Raw genomic sequence first — 11,372 nt, 5'->3', positions numbered from 1 at the left:
TAGCATGAAACATATGGATCCAAATCAGCCCCTTACGAAGCAACGCATAAACTAGGGTTTAAGCTTCTGTCACTCGCAACCCATCATCTACTTATTACTTCCCAATGCCTTCCTCTAGTCCCAAATAATGGTGAAGCGTTATGTAGTCGACGTTCACACAACACCACTAGAGGAGAGGCAACATACATCTCATCAAAATGTCGAACGAATACCAAATTCACATGACTGCTAATAACAAGACTTCTCCCATGTCCTCAGGAACAAACGTAACTACTCACAAAGCATATTCATGTTCATAATCATAGGGGTATTAATATGCATATAGGATCTGAACATATGATCCTTCACCAAATAAACCAACTAGCATCAACTACAAGGAGTAATTAACACTACTAGCAACCCACAGGTACCAATTACGGACTAGGAGACAAGAATTGGATACAGGAGATGAACTAGGGTTTTGAGAGGAAATGGTGCTGGTGAAGATGTTGATGGAGATTGCCCTCTCTCGATGAGAGGAGCGTTGGTGATGAGGATGGCGATGATTTCCCCCTTTCGGAGGGAAGTTTCCCCGGCAGAACTGCTCCGCCGGAGCCCTAGATTGGATCCGCCAAGGTTCCGCCTCGTGGCGGCGAAGTTTCGTCCGAGGAGATGGCTTATGATTTTTTCCTCATCGAAAGACTCCATATAGCAAAAGATGGCCATCGGAGGGCCACTAGGGGGCCCATGAGGTAGGGGGCGCGCCCAGGGGGTAGGGCACCCCCCCCCACCCTCGTGGGCAGGGTGTGGCCCCCCTAGTACACTTCTTGCGCTCAGTATTTTTTATATATTCTGAAAACGTCTTCCGTGAAGTTTCAGGACTTTTGGAGCTGTGCAGAATAGGTCTCTAATATTTGCTCCTTTTCCAGCCCAGAATCCCAGCTGCCGGCATTCTCCCTCTTTATGTAAACCTTGTAAAATAAGAGAGAATAGGCATAAGTATTGTGACATAATGTGTAATAACAGCCCATAATGCAATAAATATCGATATAAAAGCATGATGAAAAATGGACGTATCAAATCCCCCAAGCTTAGACCTCGCTTGTCCTTGAGCGAAAGCCGAAATCGAAAAATATGTCCACATGTTTAGAGATAGAGGTGTCGATAAAAAGAAAATACGGACATGAGGGCATCATGATCATTCTTAGAACAGCAACTTATATAATTCTTGTCATATGATCTCTTATGCTAGAGTAACAATTCAATCACAGTTTCAAGTATGAATCATAAACTTCATTGAAAACTAACAAACTATAATCTCAGTCATTGGAGCAATTGCAATTTATCATAACATAGGAAAGAGTCAATATAAGAGATTTTCAGCAAGTCCACATACTCAACTATCATATTGTCTTTCACAATTGCTAACACTCACGCAATACTTATGGGTATGGAGTTTTAATCGGACACAGAGAAAGATAGGGGCTTATAGTTTTGCCTCCCAACGTTTTACCTCAAGGGTAATGTCAACAATAATAGTTCATGAAAACTCACATCTAATTAGCCATATATACCAGGATCTTTCCAACATACTGTGCTTGCCAAAGGATAAAATGTAAAAAGGAAGGGTGAAGATCACCATGACTCTTATGCAAGGTAGGATATAAAAGTAAAAGATAGGCCCTTCACACAGGCAAGCAGAGGTTGTCATGCGCTTTTATGGTTGGATGCACAAAATCTTAATGCGAAAGAACGTCACTTTATATTGCCAATTGTGATATGGAACTTTATTATGCAGTCTGTCGCTTTTATTTCTTCCACATCACATGATCGTATAAAGCTTATTTTCTCCCACACTAATAAGTCATACATATTTAGAGAGCAATTTTTATTGCTTGCACCGATGACAACTTACTTGGAGGATCTTATTCAATCCATAGGTAGGTATGGTGGACTCTCATGGCAAAACTGGTTTAAGGGTATTTGGAAGCACAAGTAGTATCTCTACTTGGTGCGATGAATTTGGCTAGCAAGAAGGGGAAAGGCAAGCTCAACCATGTTGGATGATCCATGACAATATAATTTATCGCAGATGTAAGAAAACATAACCCATTACGTTGTTTTGCTTGTCCAACGTCAACTCTTTAGCATGTCATATTTTAATGAGTGCTCATAATCATAAAAGATGTCCAAGATAGTATATTTATATGTGAACACCTCTCTTTCTTCATTACTTCCTATTAATTGCAACGATGACCAAAACTATGTTTGTCAACTCTCAACAACTTTTATTCATCATGCTTTTTCTATGTGAGCTCATTACTCTCCATAAGATCCGTATGATCTCTTTGTTCCCCCCTTTTTTTATTTATTTCTCTTTTCTTTTATTCACTTAGGATCATGGCAAAATAATCAAGCCCTTGACTCAACACTATTCTTTATTATATATAGCTCACGGACTCGATTACATAGAGGGATCATAAAGCAAAACTCAAAACTAGATGATGACATAAACTTTATTCTACGAGATCAAGATATTACCAAAACGATCGAACTAAGAAAAACGGTAAAGATAAAAGTGATGGTGATACGATACCGGGGCACTCCCCCAAGCTTGGCAGTTGCCAAGGGGAGTGCCCATACCAGATACTCAGTTCTTCTTTGTTCATGAAGAAGATGGTGGTTTTGTTGATGGCGTAGGCTTCTTCCTTAATTTGCGCTTGAGGACAGAATTTTGGTCCCTTAGGTCCTCGATCTCCTGCTCCAGGCTCAGTATCTTTTTGCATAGTTCTTGTTTGTTTTCATGTCCCCGGGTTGAGGTAGTGGGACTTTATCTTCATCTGAGCTTGTCTCCTCCTTTCCCTTAGGTTCATAGTCCTCTTCTTCTTCCGTAGTCCAACCGCAATGCTCCACATCCCCATAGACTTTAGGATCGGCAAGGTAATCAGCCACATAGCTCTCTCCTTCCGAATCCTGGGACGACATGTTGCTCAAATCTGCAGTAGGACAGCTCGAAACAAAGACATGAGATATTTGCGTGATACGGGAGTAAAAACCTCAGGGAGGTTATATAATGAATTTTTACCGACCAAAATATGTATCGTGTAAGAAAACGGAGTCCGGAAAGCGCACAAGGTGCGCACGAGGTAGGGGGCGCGCCCAGGAGGGTAGGGCGCGCCCTCCACCCTCGTGGATCCCTCATGTCCTTCCCGGACCGCTTCTTATTTTTCTATTCCTCTAAACATTCCAAAACGGAGAAATATTGCCTTAAAAACTGTTTTGGAGTCGGCTTACTTACCGTACCACATACCTATTCCTTTTTGGAGTCTTAAACGTTCCGGAAAGTGTCCCTTATGTATTCCTCCGGGGTTACCTTTTCAATAACATTGGTTTCAACATTTATGGGATTACCTGAGATATAATGTTTGATTCTTTGACCGTTCACCACCTTCAGATTTGTGCCTTCGAAGTTGTTGATTTTTATGGCACCAGAACGATAGACCTCCTCGATAACGTAAGGACCTTCCCATTTAGAGAGAAGTTTTCCTGCAAAAAATCTCAAACGAGAGTTGTATAGCAATACATAATCACCTACATTAAACTCACGCTTTTGTATCCTTTTATCATGCCATCTTTTAACTTTTTCTTTAAACAACTTGGCATTTTCGTAGGCTTGGGCTCTCCATTCAACGAGTGAGCTAATATCAAATAACATCTTCTCACCGGCAAGTTTAAAATCATAATTGAGCTCTTTAATAGCCCAATATGCCTTGTGTTTTAGTTCGAGAGGTAAGTGACATGCTTTTCCATAAACCATTTTATACGGAGACATACCCATAGGATTTTTATATGCAGTTCTATAGGCCCATAATGCATCATCAAGTTTCTTGGACCAATTCTTTCTAGGCATATTGATACTCTTTTACAAAATTAATTTGAGCTCTCTATTACTCAATTCTACTTGACCACTAGACTGAGGGTGATAAGGAGATGCAATTCTATGATTAACATCATACTTAGCAAGCATTTTCCGGAAAGCACCATGAATAAAATGTGAACCACCACAGTCATTAAATATCTAGGGACTCCAAATCTTGGAAAAATAACTTCTTTAAGCATTTTAATAGAAGTTTTATGATCACCACTACTAGTTGGAATAGCTTCTACCCACTTAGTAACGTAATCAACAGCAACTAAAATATGTGTATAACCATTAGAGGCAGGAAAAGGTCCCATATAGTCAAAGCCCCAAACATCAAATGGTTCAATAACGAGTGAATAGTTCATAGGCATTTCTTGACGTCTACTAATATTACCAATTCTTTGACATTCATCACAAGATAAGACAAAACTTACGGGCATCTTTGAAGAGTGTAGGCCAATAAAAACCAGATTGCAATACCTTATGTGCAGTTCTATCTCCAGCATGGTGTCCTCCATAAGCTTCGGAGTGACACTTGCATAGGATCTGTTCCTGTTCATGCTCAGGTACACAACGTCTAATAACACCATCTACTCCTTCTTTATGACATTTAATTGCTCATCAGGAAAGCTATCATCAATAGGTAGTGGGTCATCAAGCACATTTTCTAACCTAGACAAGTTGTCTGCAACGGGGTTCTCAGCTCCCTTTCTATCAACAATATGTAAATCAAATTCTTGTAGCAAGAGAACCCATCTAATAAGTCTAGGTTTAGCATCTTCCTTTTCCATAAGATATTTAATAGCAGCATGATTAGTGTGAATAGTTACTTTAGAATCAACAATATAAGGTCTGAACTTATCACAAGCAAATACAACTGCTAAGAATTATTTTTCAGTAGTAGCATAATTTCTTTGAGCATTGTCTAGGGTTTTACTAGCATATTGAATAACGTTTAGTTTCTTATCAACTCTTTGCCCTAGAAAACACCTACAGCATAATCACTAGCATCACACATAATTTCAAAGGGTAAATTCCAATCAGGTGGCTGAACAATAGGTGCAGAGATCAATGCTTTCTTAAGTATTTCAAATGCTTCTACACAATCATCATCGAAGACAAATGGTGTATCTTTTGTTAATAAATTAGTCAGAGGCCGAGAAATTTTTGAGAAGTCCTTAATGAACCTCCTATAAAATCCAGCGTGACCAAGGAAACTTCTTATACCTTTGATGTCCTTGGGGCATGGCATCTTTTCAATAGCATCAACCTTGGCTTTATCAACTTCAATACCTCTTTCAGAAACTTTATGCCCCAAGACAATACCTTCATTAACCATAAAGTGGCACTTTTCCCAATTCAAGACAAGATTAGTTTCTTCACATCTCTGCAAAACTCGATCAAGGTTTCTCAAGCAATCATCAAAAGAAGATCCATAGACGAAGATATCGTCCATGAAAACCTCACAAATCTTTTCACAAAAGTCAGAGAATATAGCCATCATGCATCTTTGAAAGGTAGCAGGTGCATTACATAAACCAAAAGGCATACGTCTATAAGCAAAAGTACCAAAAGGGCAAGTAAAAGTAGTCTTTGATTGATCCTTGGCTGACACAGGTATTTGAGAGAAACCAGAATAACCATCTAGAAAGCAAAAATGTGTATGTTTGGATAATCTTTCTAGCATTTGATCGATAAAAGGTAAGGGGTAATGATCCTTTTTAGTGGCCTTATTTAATTTGCGAAAATCAATTACCATCCTATAACCTGTAATAATTCTTTGAGGAATCAATTCATCTTTATCATTAGGAACGACAGTAATACCTCCCTTCTTAGGGACACAATGGACAAGACTTACCCACTGACTATCAGCAACGGGATAGATTATACCTTGCCTCAAGGAGCTTTAGTATTTCCTTTCTTACCACTTCTTTCATTTTAGGATTCAGCCGTCGTTGATGATCACGAACTGGTTTAGCATCTTCTTCCAAATTTATTTTGTGTTGACATAGAGTGGGACTAATGCCCTTAAGATCATCAAGAGTATACCCAATAGCAGCATGGTGCGTCTTCAGAGTTTTCAATAATCTCTCTTCCACATGCTCTGAAAGATTAGCACTAATAATAATAGGATATATCTTTTTCTCATCAAGATAAGCATATTTAAGAGTATCAGGTAACGGTGTAAGGTCAAACACGAGATCACCCTTGGGTGGAGGAGGATCCCCTAGGATTTCAATAGGCAAATTGTGTTTCAGAATAGGTTCCTGTTTAAAGAATACTTCATCTATTTCCCTTCTTTCATTCATAAACATATCATTTTCATGGTCTAGCAAATATTGTTCTAAAGGATCACTAGGAGGTACGGCAATAGAAGCAAGACCAATAATTTCATCCTTACTAGGTAATTTTTCTTCACGGTGTTTTCAACTAAATTTAGAGAAATTAAATTCATGAGACATATCATCTAAACGATAGTAACAACATCCTTTTTGCAATCTATCTTAGCATTAACAATGTTTAAGAAGGGTCTACCAAATATAATGGGACAAAAGCTATCTTGTGGGGAACCAAGAACAAGAAAATCAGCAGGATATTTAGTTTTCCCACACAAGACTTCAACATATCTAACAATTCCCATTGGTGAAATGGTATCTCTATTGGCAAGTTTAATTGTGACATCAATATCTTCTAACTCAACAGGTGCAATATCATGCATAATTTCTCTATATAGGTCAATGGGTACTGCACTAGCACTGGCACCCATATCACATAAGCCATGATAACAATGATCTCCTATTTTAACAGAAATAACAGGCATGCCTACCACAAGTCTAGGTTTATCTTTAGCACAAGGTTTAGCAATTCTAGCAGTTTCATCACAGAAATAAATAACATGCCCATCAATATTATCAGCCAAAAGATCTTTAACAATAGCAATATCAGGTTCAACTTTAATTTTCTCAGGAGGTGTATAAGTTTTAATATTGCTTTTACGAACCACAGTTGAAGCTTTAGCATGATCCTTTATCCTAAAAGGGAAAGGTGGTTTCTCAACATAAGAAGTAGGAACAATAGGATCATGATAAGTGATAGTCTTTTCTTCAACTTTAATAGGTGCAGCTACTATTACTTCTATGGGAGGATGATATTTAAACCACTTATCCTTAGGGAGATCAACATAAGTAGCAAAAGATTCATAGAAAGAAGCTACTATCTCAGAGTCAAGTCCATATTTAGTGCTAAATTTACGGAAAACATTGGTATCCATAAAAGATTTGACACAATCAAACTTAGGTGTCATACCTGACTCCTTACCTTCACCGAGGTCCCAATCTTCAGAGTTGCGTTTAATTCTTTCCAATAAATCCCATTTGAATTCAATAGTCTTCGTCATAAAAGAGCGAGCAGAAGAAGTATCAAGCATGGTGCGATTGTTATTAGAAAGCCGAGCATATAATTTTTGAATAATCATCTCTCTTGAGAGCTCATGATTGGGGCATGAATATAACATTGATTTAAGCCTCCCCCAAGCTTGAGAGATGATTTCTCCTTCACGAGGACAAAAATTATATATATAATTGCGATCGCGATGAACAAGATGCATAGGATAAAACTTCTGATGAAATTCCAATTTCAATTTGTAGTTCCATGACCCCGTATCATCACATAGCCTATACCATGTCAATGCATCTTCCTTCAAAGATAAAGGGAAGACCTTCTTCTTAATAACATCTCCGGGTACACCTGCAAGCTTAAATAATCCACAAACTTCATCCACATATATTAGGTGCTCATCAGGATGAGTTGTTCCAGCTCCTGCAAAAGGATTAGCTAGCAGCTTTTCTATCATACCTGAAGGAATTTCAAAGCATACATTTTCATTTTCAGTAGGTTCAATAGGTTGAGGATCAACTCTTTACTCTACTGGTCAGGGTGAAGATACCCCGAACAAGCCCCTTAGAGGATTACTTTCCATAGTAACAAGTGACAGTAAATTTCAGCACACTATATAAATTTTCCTTACCAAATTCCACCTTCGAAAGGCGCTTCACTCCCCGGCAACGGCGCTAGAAAATAGTCTTTATGACCCACAAGTATAGGGGATCTATCGTAGTCCTTTCGATAAGTAAGAGTATCAAACCCAATGAGGAGCAGAAGGAAATGATAAGCGGTTTCTAGCAAGCTATTCTCTGCAAGTACTAAAATAAGTGGTAACATATTGTTTTGTGATAGGATAATTTGTAACAAGCAACAAGTAGAAAAAGTAAATGAAGTGCAGCAAGGTGGCCCAATCCTTTTTGTAGAAAAGGACAAGCCTGGACAAACTCTTATATAGAGAAAAGCGCTCCCGAGGACACATGGGAATATCATCAAGCTAGTTTTCATCACGTTCATATGATTCGCGTTTGGTACTTTGATAATTTGGTATGTGGGTGGACCAGTGCTTGGGTACTGTCCTTACTTGGACAAGCATCCCACTTATGATTAACCTCTATTGCAAGCGTCCGCAACTACAACAAAAGTATTAAGGTAGACCTAACCATAGCATGAAACATATGGATCCAAATCAGCCCCTTACGAAGCAACGCATAAACTAGGGTTTAAGCTTCTGTCACTCGCAACCCATCATCTACTTATTACTTCCCAATGCCTTCCTCTAGGCCCAAATAATGGTGAAGTGTTATGTAGTTGACGTTCACATAACACCACTAGAGGAGAGGCAACATACATCTCATCAAAATGTCGAACGAATACCAAATTCACATGACTGCTAATAACAAGACTTCTCCCATGTCCTCAGGAACAAACGTAACTACTCACAAAGCATATTCATATTCATAATCATAGGGGTATTAATATGCATATAGGATCTGAACATATGATCTTTCACCAAATAAACCAACTAGCATCAACTACAAGGAGTAATTAACACTACTAGCAACCCACAGGTACCAATTCCGGACTAGGAGACAAGAATTGGATACAGGAGATGAACTAGGGTTTTGAGAGGAGATGGTGCTGGTGAAGATGTTGATGGAGATTGCCCTCTCTCGATGAGAGGAGCGTTGGTGATGAGGATGGCGATGATTTCCCCCTCCCGGAGGGAAGTTTCCCCGGCAGAACTGCTCCGCCGGAGCCCTAGATTGGATCCGCCAAGGTTCCGCCTCATGGCGGCAAAGTTTCGTCCGAGGAGATGGCTTATGATTTTTTCCTCATCGAAAGACTCCATATAGTAGAAGATGGCCATCGGAGGGCCACCAGGGGGCCCATGAGGTAGGGGGCGCGCCCAGGGGGTAGGGCGCCCCCACACCCTCGTGGGCAGGGTGTGGCCCCCCTAGTACACTTCTTGCGCTCAGTATTTTTTATATATTCTGAAAACGTCTTCCGTGAAGTTTCAGGACTTTTGGAGCTGTGCAGAATAGGTCTCTAATATTTGCTCCTTTTCCAGCCCAGAATCCCAGCTGCCGGCATTCTCCCTCTTTATGTAAACCTTGTAAAATAAGAGAGAATAGGCATAAGTATTGTTACATAATGTGTAATAACAGCCCATAATGCAATAAATATCGATATAAAAGCATGATGCAAAATGGACGTATCAAATCCCCCAAGCTTAGACCTCGCTTGTCCTTGAGCGAAAGCCGAAATCGAAAAATATGTCCACATGTTTAGAGATAGAGGTGTCAATAAAAATAAAATACGGACATGAGGGCATCATGATCATTCTTAGAACAGCAACTTATATAATTCTTGTCATATGATCTCTTATGCTAGAGTAACAATTCAATCACAGTTTCAAGTATGAATCATAAACTTCATTGAAAACTAACAAACTATAATCTCAGTCATTGGAGCAATTGAAATTTATCATAACATAGGAAAGAGTCAATATAAGAGATTTTCAGCAAGTCCACATACTCAACTATCATATTGTCTTTCACAATTGCTAACACTCACGCAATACTTATGTGTATGGAGTTTTAATCGGACACAGAGAAAGATAGGGGCTTATAGTTTTGCCTCCCAACGTTTTACCTCAAGGGTAATGTCAACAATAATAGTTCATGAAAACTCACATCTAATTAGCCATATATACCAGGATCTTTCCAACATACTGTGCTTGCCAAAGGATAAAATGTAAAAAGGAAGGGTGAAGATCACCATGACTCTTATGCAAGGTAGGATATAAAAGTAAAAGATAGGCCCTTCACAGAGGCAAGCAGAGGTTGTCATGCGCTTTTATGGTTGGATGCACAAAATCTTAATGCGAAAGAACGTCACTTTATATTGCCACTTGTGATATGGAACTTTATTATGCAGTCTGTCGCTTTTATTTCTTCCACATCACATGATCGTATAAAGCTTATTTTCTCCCACACTAATAAGTCATACATACTTAGAGAGCAATTTTTATTGCTTGCACCGACGACAACTTACTTGGAGGATCTTATTCAATCCATAGGTAGGTATGGTGGACTCTCATGGCAAAACTGGTTTAAGGGTATTTGGAAGCACAAGTAGTATCTCTACTTGGTGCGATGAATTTGGCTAGCAAGAGGGGGAAAGACAAGCTCAACCATGTTGGATGATCCATGACAATATAATTTATCTCAGATGTAAGAAAACATAACCCATTACGTTGTCTTCCTTGTCCAACGTCAACTCTTTAGCATGTCATATTTTAATGAGTGCTCATAATCATAAAAGATGTCCAAGATAGTATATTTATATGTGAACACCTCTCTTTCTTCATTACTTCCTATTAATTGCAACGATGACCAAAACTATGTTTGTCAACTCTCAACAACTTTTATTCATCATGCTTTTTCTATGTGAGCTCATTACTCTCCATAAGATCCGTATGATCTCTTTGTTCCCCGCTTTTTTTATTTATTTCTCTTTTCTTTTATTCACTTAGGATCATGGCAAAATAATCAAGCCCTTAACTCAACACTATTCTTTATTATATATAGCTCGCGGACTCGATTACATAGAGGGATCATAAAGCAAAACTCAAAACTAGATGATGACATAAACTTTATTCTACTAGATCAAGATATTACCAAAACGATCGAACTAAGAAAAACGGTAAAGATAAAAGTGATGGTGATACGATACCGGGGCACTCCCCCAAGCTTGGCAGTTGCCAAGGGGAGTGCCCATACCAGATACTCAGTTCTTCTTTGTTGGTGAAGAAGATGGTGGTTTTGTTGATGGCGTAGGCTTCTTCCTTAATTTGCGCTTGGGGACAAAATTTTGGTCCCTTAGGTCCTCAATCTCCTGCTCCAGGCTCAGTATCTTTTTGCATAGTTCTTGTTTGTTTTCATGTCCCCGGGTTGAGGTAGTGGGACTTTATCTTCATCTGAGCTTGTCTCCTCCTTTCCCTTAGGTTCATAGTCCTCTTCTTCTTCCGTAGTCCAACCGCAATGCTCCACATCCCCATAGACTTTAGGATTGGCAAGGTAATCAG

The sequence above is a fragment of the Triticum aestivum genome, chromosome 2A (genome assembly GCF_018294505.1).
Source record: "Triticum aestivum cultivar Chinese Spring chromosome 2A, IWGSC CS RefSeq v2.1, whole genome shotgun sequence".
Classification (NCBI taxonomy): Eukaryota; Viridiplantae; Streptophyta; class Magnoliopsida; order Poales; family Poaceae; genus Triticum; species Triticum aestivum.
The sequence above is the reverse complement of the archived record's forward strand: the minus strand, read 5'-3'. Positions refer to the sequence as shown.